Genomic DNA, 11,226 nt, shown 5'->3' with positions numbered 1-11,226 from the left:
ATCCGACAAAATTACCCGAATGGAGATCATAATGTTCTACACAAAAAACATTTTCGTCTGTGGTTTCACAAGAAGGTGAATATATATGTGTAGTAAACGTTTATTATCTTAAGTGGTCTTTGTCATTTTCTAATGAGGTACTTATTTTTATAGATATATGACTTGCACAAGTCTGGATCATTAGAGAATGGCAAAGAGTTGCTAGCTTTCGCATTCGGGTCTGATCACTTAGGTACTTACTATGAAGGTTGTATTGTGAATGGAGTTCGATTTATGGCTACCAAAAGAGATGAGAAGAGGAGCACACAAAATAGTGGAGTGTTTGTGGCAGGAACAGAAGGTTTTAATTATTACGGTACACTCACTGAAGTGCTAAAGTTAACCTTCACTGGTGTTTACTCTGTCACATTATTTAAGTGCAAGTGGTACAATACAAATCCAAGACGAAAAAAAACAATCGTCGAGAACCTTATCACTAGTATTAATGTCAGTGGTGTATGGTATAAAGATGACCCATACATACTTGCTAGCCAAGCAAAGCAAGTGTTTTATCTCGATGATTTGTTGAGAGGAAAAAATTGGAAAATAGTTGAGAATGTAAATCACCGACAAATTTGGGACATCGTGGATGATGATGCTAATGTCAAAATTGATTTGGTACACGACACGAACTCATCCAATTTTGTGTTAACAGTTGATCTTGGGGAGTTAATTTTGCTACCTAATCAACGTCCGATGGACATTGGCACTGAACCATGTTCGCCTGTCAACGAAGATGACCGCAACATGGACGACGAAGATGCTACTGAAGAATCTGACGAAGAAATTTTAGTTGACTTTTGTGAAGATGGTGTGAATGATCATTTAGTTAATAATGATAGTGATATGGATGATTAATTTTCAATCATTTTATATTGTAATACATACAATTATTAATTTCAAGTTAATATTTCTTATTTCAAGTTAACTTTATTAGTTTTAAATTATTGTTACTATTACTTATAAATGAAATATTTTTTTTTTCAAAAAAAAGTAATGTCAGCTGATGTATCCACTTATCATGGTGGAGACGGGGGTGGTACCGATCCACCAGACCCTAGTAGGGTACCGCCGACTTGTCAGAGGGCTCCACCGCCAAGAAGAAAGGGTCGTGGGCTTGCTACCAACTTGGATGTTGAACAAAGAAGGCGGGTTCCAGGAAAACCATTACCACTAAAACTTGATGCCGTGACAGGCAAAGTGGTTGGTAAGGAAAATTCAGGTTTTGTACGTCAAATGGGTGTTGAGGTCACAATTACGTTGTCAGGACACTACTTGAATTTTAGTGAAATCCCTCAACACTTTAAAGACCAAATTGTACAAAAAATGAAGGTAAAACACATTAACAAGTTTAATGTTTCAAATATTTAATTTCAATTAATACGTAATTTTTTAACAAATACTATTTGTTTGTAGTATTTGTATGATATTGATCGCCATCCCGAGCCTAAAAGAGTGATGACAACTCTTTATCATGAGATGCAGAGAAGATATTCTGAGAGAAAGAATATCAGGCACACGTGGTTTCAGGAACATTATTCTGGGGATCCAAATGATTTGGCAAGTGTTATTGAAGCAGTTGCTGATCATTGCACTACAGAGAGTTGGAAGCAAATCATTGACTTATTTTTGAGCCCAAAATTCATTGCGCGTTCAAATCAAAACAAGAAAAATAGAGGGGAAATGCAGTATTTGTCAACGCAAGGCTCGAGGTCGATGGCAGCGTCTCGTAATGAACATGTAAGTAAAGTTATCAACTTTCTATTAGCAATTTCTTTTACTAAACACAAACTAACTCTATTTTTAAACAGGACGTCCCTGAAGGCTACGCAATTCATACTTGGAAGAGAGGCCACGCCAGAAAACAAACAGAAGACACTTGGATTACCGAGACATGCAAAGAACTACATGTAAGTTTCAATATGTTTTTTAATAATTTTCTTACAACTAATGCATGATGTTGTTATTGTATTTCTAATATTTTATTTGATCAGGAGAAAATGCTTGAAGAGGTTGCTAGCATGATCGATACAGAAGATGATTCCAGCGATGGGTCTGTTAGCAAATACAAGCAATTGAAAGCTATGAATAAAGTTCTTGGGAGCCGGTCGGACTATCTAAGAGGACTGGGTTATAAATTGAAAGGCAGCTCGACTACAAGTTCTAGTACTCAAAGTTGAACTCAATCACAAGTACCGACTTCATCCGTTACTCTGGAAGATATGGGAGTCTTCGCCGAGTTTATGTTAAAAATGCGTGATAAGATTGATCGATCGGCACCTCCAGTGACGCGTCTCTGCATGACCCGCGGTTTGATAATTTTTTACAAAATTTTTCACCATCACAACCGCAAGGTAGCGCGTCCAATTCAGCCTCCCCTCCAACAACAACAACAACAACCACGATCGCCTCAGCTGCCTCAGTTTTTTCAACAACAACAACAAAATTCTCCCAACATGTCTGCTGGCTCTTCACAATCGCCTCAGTTGCATTACATGTTCGGGCTTCCCTCACAGTCTCCTCCTATTTTTTTTCGGATGCCGCTGGAGGATCTCAGACACAACCTATGGTTGGCAATATTGGAGGCTCACCCCAACAACAATACCCTGTGTACGGTCAATTTGGGTCATTGTTGCAGCAACAACCTGTGTATGGTCAAATGGGAGGATCTCCACAACAGCCTATGTATGGTCGGGCTTTTCGGTGCTCGAGCCGCAACATGAACAAAGAACAACCAATTTTAGTTCGCCCGCATTCTCGACAATATGTGGAGATCTTACCTACGCCGCAGACTGGACAACCTTATTACCCTACCCCGCCTGCTCAATCCCGTGAGAATCTTGATGGTTCAAGACTTAGCTCGAATGCAGATGAATTTTTAGAGTATACTGATTTGAACAATGATAGTTAGGTTTTTTTTAATTATGTCAAGTTTTATGTTTTAAAGTTTATTTAAAGACAATTTCCTAATTTTATTTAAGATAGTATATTTTTTATTGTAATGGACAAATTAATTTTAATGCTTAATTTCTTAATTTTAATGTTTAATGCTTAATTTCTTAATTTTGATGTTTTATTTCTAATTAATAATATATTTATTTATGAAATAATTATTATATATAAAATAATTATTATAATTAATTTAATTATATTAAATAATCAGAATAATATTTTTTTTTAATATTTAAAAATATTATTGCCGGCGGAACAATGATTGGGGTCTGCCGGTATTAATCCATCTGCGTGTAAAAGTGCAGACATTAATACCGGCGGACCCGACCGCTATTAATCCGTCGGTATTAATATTATTACCTTCGAAATACCATTTTTGTCGCCAATAACCACTTATAGCGACCAATTATTACCGGCGGATAATTACCGGTGGAATCCGCCGGTTCTAATTATTACCGGCGGTCTGGCCATTTAATACCGGCGGAGGCATCCGCCGGTAATAGACAAAACTGTTGTAGTGTCTATTTATATACGTACTCTTATTATTTCTAGTTAGTTTTTTAAAAAAATTATGTTATCTTTTCTTTGACAAAAAAAAAAAGATTATTATTTTTGAACTAATTAAATGCAAATGTAGTTATAAAATTAATAAAAAAAATAGGATTTAAATCTCTTTTTTTTTTTAAATGGATAGGGATTTAAATCCGTTTGACTGGAACTGCCAATTGGGTTTGCCACCATATATGCACATATGTACACGTGTCATATTTTGATTGGCCCAAATAATTTTAATTAAATTGTTTTATTCTATATTATTTAGGACATAGTTTATTCAACACTGCATTAGTTCTAAAGCTGATTCAGTAACATTTCATATTTACTTGTTTACTTTAAAATTGAGTTTGTGCCATCTAATAATAGCCTGTACCGGTATGCAGGTGTATTGCTGGAAAGGTCTACGGTTTTCAGCTAGATAGGACTTGGAGGGATTTTCTAAGGTAGGACTAGTTTAACAATTGATCACCGACACATCATCATGTTCAATTAATTTCCCACAAGCCTAAGAAAAAAAAAAGACCCAACTGGATTTCATTACAGTTTACTGACCATGGCGTTGAGGGAGTAGTGCCTGTAGAACTTTTACCACCCGATTTTCGTTTCAAATACCAGTCTAAACCAAATGACAGGGCTAAACGTGCTAAAAAGGAAGAAGCAAAGGGTTCTGCACAGCAAGGGGAAGAAAATGAGGTATAATGGACCCCCATCTTGTTCTTCCCTTGCTTTCTATAATAAGTTTTTTTGCTTAATTTTGTTCTCTCTCACCGGTACAGATCTCAACTCCTGCGAGTGAAAATGATGAAGGAATCAGAGGTGATCTCGAGGCCTCTACAACCCCAATGGATGCTAAACTCCGAAATCGCCGGTGTGACCGACATGGTGTCCCATGGTGCCGGTCCAATGCGGACGAAAACCGAAGCAAAGGTCGACACGGATGCCGATCCAGAGATGGGCCAATTGGAAGCAGATTCTGAGGCAGAGGCGGGGATCATTGAGGGTGAGGTTGATTTAGATGTAGCTTCCTGACTATGCCAACAACAAGTTCGATTTGGAAGAGAACGAACTCATCTTCATTTCCGGAATACCAAGCAAACTTTTACAGCCTTGTAATGCTCCATTCTTAAAGGTATTATAACCAGCTTAGTGAAACTTTAGTGGCTCATTCCTTCAAAGCTGCAAAAATATTTATTTCTTATAGGATCAAATCATTACTTCTTTATACTCTTAGTCAAAACAGTTTTGCTCTTTTTTTTATTTGTGAATTTTGTAGGCTAAAAATGAAATGACCCCTTTTAGTTTTATACATTAGTTATATATAAATATATATTTTAAGAAGAAAAAATCAAGAACTCATCATTAATTTTATAAAAAACTAATTGTGAATTAAATAATAAATTAATAACTAGAAAATAAAAAACTGTATAAAAAAGAAAATAAAACTCATCATTTTTTTTATAGAATAACTGATGAGTGGTTAAAGCTTGTCGTCGATGAACAACAATGATATAAGTCTTGTGTCAATATAATTAGTGAATATCTCTTCCACTGTGTCTATCCTGAAATCATTAGAAGTGTAAATTAAAAAAAAAATAAAATTATAATTTTTATAGAAGCAATAAAAAGGTACACTTTTTCTGTTAGAATTATAAAAAATTATATGTAATATTACCTTATTGTTTCTCCATATTGGTTTTGTCTATGCAATTTTTTTGCACGGCGATACAATACATTTTTGTAGTAATCTCGAACACGTTTTGGGACCTATTTTAGAATTGTGTCAAATATTTACTAAGAAATAAATTTAGTATTTTATCGAATCTTTATTATAAAATTTTGTTCTTTTAAAAGAAATTAAAAAATAAAAAAAAATTACTTGATTCAGCACTAATTGAAAGTTCTGTAATACTGCTTCTGCAGAATCGATTGATATTTCCATCTCAGGAGCCTTAAAATAAAACAAATTATTCATCAATAAAAATTCACCTTTTAAATTAAGTGTTTCAAGTAGAGCTTAATAATAAACGCAAGAGAAGACAATTTCAACTTTTGTTATATTATATAGTATTAGGCAGTATTAGGCATTAGTAACATTGTTTGCTTAAAGTTGTATCAGTTGCTAACTTTAAATATTAATTTAAATAATAATAAAAGGTAAATTTAATACAATTCTTAATTCTTATATTTTGTTAAATATATAAAATACAATTTTAAATTTATTTATAAGAAATTGTATCTAACTAATTAATTTTATTAAATAGTAAATTAAGTAAATAACTAAAAAAAATTTGATATAAAGTATGATTAATTATTTGCATTAATGTCGAATTTAAATTTAAATTAAAATTTATATAAAAAAATAATTATCTAATTTTGTTGATACTTTTAAATAATTATTTAAATTATATTTTAATAAATAAATTAAATTTAGTCTTAATTTTTTTTAAAAAAAAAAAATAATTAATTAATTGATTTAACTGGGTTAGTTTTAACCAGTTAACGAAAAATAAAAAAAAATCGTTAAACTAACAATTTTCTTTAGATATTCACATTTAATGTAAGACAAATATAATATAATAGAGATAAGTTTAAATAATAATAATAATATATTTTTAAATATATGCAGGTTTAAATAAATTTAAATTTGAATCACAATATTTAAAACAAGAGCAATTACATAAGCACATTTAAGAGTTTTTTGTGGCTAAACCCTGTCAACTATCATTCCACTTATACTTAACTCTCTAAATTCAAATTTTAGTGGTAAAACCCTCCAAACTATTCAACTCTTAATAAATTTAAGGTGTTATCTATTTTTCACAGTTAATTGCGAACTTGAGGTTGAAATGTTAAGTGTAAGTAAAATGATAATTGGAAGGATTTAACCGCTAAAAGCTCGCACATTTAATATAATAGAGATATAAAGAAGAGATGACAACCAAATAATTAGGGTTTTTAATTCCAAAAATACATCTCACCTGATGTTGTATTGGTGGGAAGGACATTAAAGCAGGGGATCATCTTTATTAATTGTTGGAATTTCAGTCTCATGATCATTACTAGTATGAAACCAAAAAATTAGTACTATAATTGAAAAAAAATGAATTATATATCATAATTATGAGATAACTAATTAATTAAGAAACTTACTTGTTGAGATTTTGAATGGAATTTGAGAGGCCATGTTGAGAATAATGTGGAGGAAGAGGAGATTCTTTAAGGATGTTTTTCATAATACGACCAACATCATTATTTTCAAGAAAATACTTTGATATATCATCTTCTTCAATATTTGATGTTGGGTATTTGAAGTTTAATAAATCTTCATTTTCTATATCTTTAACATTCTTCCCCTTATTATTATTATTATCATCATTACGAGAAGAATCATTCATCTTCATCATGATAACTAAATGTATCAAGCAATAATAATGTGTTTCGAATAATTAAACACAAACTAAGTTTGTATGTATTTAATTATCTATCGTAAAGTAAAGAAAGAATACAAAAAGTTTAGGTATACTAGTAATTACGTTCTTATATATATATATATATATATAGACATTATTATCACTTCCTAATTACATTAGAATTTGTATATATACATGCTCTTTTTTAAGTTAGTTTAAAAATTATTATGTTATCTTTTTTTTTCTTATGTTACTTTAAGTTAATTAAAATTATTATATGAGGTATATGCGTGAAAGCAATTTACAAAGTAATGATCATTTTTTTTTACGGTAAAATTATTTAAATTTTATATTTTTTAACAATTAATTACATAAACTAATTTTTTAACGGTAAAACTTATCAAACTCACGTGATGGACCACCCACGTATACTCTCATTTACACGTGTCAAGTTTTTAATAGTCCACGTGATATTAAAATTATTTTACAATATAAAAAATAATTTAAAAATTATCAAAATTAAAAATATATATCTTATTTATATTTTTCTTTTATTTTCTTTTTTTTTTCTTTTTTATCTGAACTAATTAAAAAAACATATATTCTTGACACTCTCTCTCTCCTTGAAACCCCGCACCAGTCCCTTGGTTCTGACGGAGAAGGCTTCGTGACATTGGCAGCAAGTTCGTAACGACGAAAGCTTATGGATGATATGGGGAGAACTTTCTGAATCAGATCTAAAGGTAGAAGATGAAGATATATGTTTACGTGTAACATTAATGAAGAGACAGCCTCAAAAGATGGATGAGGAATTGGAGAAATGGTTTTAGTATTGGATTGCATATCTCCAACCTCAAAGCAATTAATTAGGAAGAGTAGAATAGAGCTTGAATCAGACGACCATAATCTGAGTCTGAATCAACAACATATGAAGAGGCATCTTCAGTACTGCCATTTGAAGCAATTAATAAAGTTGTATGTAAATTGTTGTTGTCATCATTCACTACTAGTCAGTGGAAGACAAGCCTCTTCTTTCTTTCTTCAAGTTGGAAACAATTAATTAGCTCATAGTGAATAGTATCTCAAGTAGTGTTTGAAGTAACAGATCCTGTAACTTCAAAACTTTAGGTGTTCATAGCTATATAAAAAATGATTAGCTTATTAGAGCAAACGGTACTTCAACTGTACAATGAATGCAGTAATCTCCAAGTAAAGCCATACTGGATTCAGTGTTATTTTGGATGAGTGGTGTGGTGCGAATAAGATGGCCTAAATTGCCATCTTAACAACATGCTCCAAATCGTCGCTTCAAAGCTATTTACTGTATCTCAATTCCCTTCATTAACTTTTTCTTTTGTCTTGTTTTGGCCCTTTGCTATTTTTCTTTTGGACTTTTTCATCTTTACGTTTCAAAATAGTTTTTTTTTTTTTGGAATTCTACATAGAAATCTCTATTTTAACTAGCGCTGCAACCTAAATCGCAACAAAAAATAGTATAGCAACTCACATAGAAACTACCGGAGAAATCACTTTAAAAATCCAAACCGTAAATTTTAAAAAAAAAAAATTAAAAAAACAGTACATGGAATAATTTCCTTTTTCCTTTTTATATTTTATACATTCTTTTTAATTATTTTTATTATATATACCTAGGGATGCACACGGGGCGGGGAATTAGCGGGGAGTGCTCTCCCCGTCCCCATCCCCGTTAAGGATTTTAATCCCCATCCCCGATTATTCCCCATCGGGGACGGGGCGGGGAATCCCCTAATGGGGCGGGGACGGGACGGGGAATCCCCTATTGTAAAATAAATTTTATTTTAAAAATTTAAATGTATAAAATTATTAAATTACATAAAATATAAAATATTACATATTATTTACTATTCAATATAGTAATTATTATATAAAAACACAACTTCAAAAATTGTAAAAATGATATTAATATACTAAAAAAATACAAACGCATATATAAAATATAAACTATTAATAAAAAAAATAATTAATAAATTAAACGGGTCCCCGTCGGGGCGGGGAGTGTCATCCCCGTCCCCACCCCGTTTAACATTCGGGGACAAAATTTAATCCCCGTCCCCGCCCCGTTCCCCATTTAGACGGGGAATCCCCGCCCCATTAGGGGCGGGTCCCCGTGGGGCCCCATCCTCACGGGGAAAATGTGCATTAATATACCGTATATTATATTCATTCATTACTTAATTAATGGTTAAAAATTCTTAGACATTTATTACTTATGATTGGTAGGTAATAATATTTGATATATATATACAGGTAATAGTAGAGGAAAAAAAATCTCAAAAAAAGAAATAGTAGAAAAAAAAGAAAAAAAAATATTTTTTTATGTTATTTTAAATTTAATTTATTTATAAATATTTATTTACGTTGTTACGAAAATTTTGATTACTACGTAAGTATACGCAATCAAGTAGTATCTCACGCAAGTGAGGTCGAACCACAGGGAATTGGATTAAGTACTACTAAAATATACTTATGATTCTATTTGGTAAAACAATACTTTTTGCAATTTAAAGAAAATAATTCAGAAAATTAAAAAGAATAGATGAAGATTAATCAAGATGAAAGATTAGGGAGGTGAATCATGTTGTTAAGTTACCAACGTTAATACTTAATTGTTATCCTTGTCTTCGTGTGAATGACAGATTATGAATTAACCTAACTCTTTTCAGATCTTTTAGGTTCTAAATCTCATGTTCTCTAATTAACTTCTTAATTAAATCAACATGAAATCAGCATTAAGCAATAATCTAATTGTCACTAAGGCTATGTAAATACTTTCGTTTCACATCAAAACCTAGACTATCCAATTTTAGCATTCTCAATTCTCACTTTTCAGATTTTGAATTGAGATCATTAAACATGTAAAAGGTGATCAAACTTGCACATGGAATTAAACACAAATATAGATAGTATTCACAAACAAGATGGAGGAATGGCAATTATTTATTAACTAGGCATAAACTTAAACAACATTCATCATCCTCCCTTAATGGGAAATTAAGCTCATAAAAACAATAAAAACATCCATGATTAAATCTGAAACAAAACTAAACATAAAAGAAAGAAATAAGGGTAAAAGAAAGAAACTAGAAGGTGATATCGCTCCGGGTCTTCAAGATAGCTTCCTCTCCCCCTTCATCCACTTTTTAGGTCTTTTTCTGCTTAGGGTGACCTTCTGAGTCGTATTCCTTATATAGGGATGAGAGGTGTGCCTCCAATTGAGAGAAAAATCAAAATTAGGTCAAAACCACGACGTCCGTACCTAGTCGCGACTAGCCTTTAAGCTGGTCGCGACTACAGGCAAACCTCGAAAATCAGAGGTTCTGCCGAAATCTCAAAGTCGCGACCAGAGTCGCGACCACAAAAAAGGGTCGCGACCTGGCTCATTGGTGGTCGCGACTACTGATGCCTCTCGAGCAGATTTTTCCAATTTTTTGCCAGTTTGTCCCGTTTTTTCACCATTTGACTGAATTTGAACATTGACACCCCGGAAACCTGAAACAATGAAAATCAAGCGTAAAACCGCTCCAAAAGACACCAATAGACGAGAAAATTCTTACTTTTCAAACCCAAAACATAGGCTAAATATAACCTAACAAAATTCCCCCAAACTAGATTCTTACTCGCCCCCGAGTAAGATAAAAAAAAAAAACTAACTACGCTATCAGATAATCACTACACTGCTGACTCATGCTCTGCTTTCTTCCTTGCAAAAACTAGAATTTCGATCCTACTAACTCTAACAATTAACTCAGATGCTCAATTCATAAGACTATGTATAACCACAAAATTTATTCATATGTGAAACATTGTTATAAAAGTTTTACTCTTTCCAACGATTCCGCCGGCTTAGATAACTCATAAGCTTGCATGCTTACCTTTCTCCACTAATGTTGACAATATCCTTTGGAATCATTAGGTCTTTTCAAGGTTTAGGCATTATGGCTCAGATATTCAGAAATAGACAAAAGACGGTTTTGGCTCAAGATATCATAAGCACACAAACAGAACCCACAAGCTTCTTACTTTTCTTTTTCAAAACCTCATAATGTTCCCGCATTTACCAAGATTGAGAGAAGATATCTCTATTATTTTTCCCAACATCACTGAATTTTTTTTTCAAACACATTCTTACTTTTTATTGTGTTTTTTTTTCATCATTCATATTTCATTTTTTTTTCAGTGACATCGAATTACACATTTTTTTTTCTTTTCTCAATCTTACAAGTTCTTC

General features: G+C 32.2%; 1 long non-coding RNA gene across 1 annotated transcript; it reads left to right on the top strand.

Moving 5' to 3' along the window:
* The first annotated feature begins 3,928 nt into the window (after positions 1–3,928).
* LOC133029330 (uncharacterized) lies at positions 3,929–4,394 on the top strand. The gene is made up of 3 exons (XR_009683472.1): positions 3,929–3,989; positions 4,090–4,239; positions 4,323–4,394. It is a non-coding gene; the product is annotated as an uncharacterized LOC133029330 (long non-coding RNA).
* The last annotated feature ends 6,832 nt before the right edge of the window (positions 4,395–11,226 follow it).

The sequence above is a fragment of the Cannabis sativa genome, chromosome 1 (genome assembly GCF_029168945.1).
Source record: "Cannabis sativa cultivar Pink pepper isolate KNU-18-1 chromosome 1, ASM2916894v1, whole genome shotgun sequence".
In the NCBI taxonomy this organism is placed as follows: Eukaryota; Viridiplantae; Streptophyta; class Magnoliopsida; order Rosales; family Cannabaceae; genus Cannabis; species Cannabis sativa.
The sequence above is the reverse complement of the archived record's forward strand: the minus strand, read 5'-3'. Positions and strand labels throughout refer to the sequence as shown.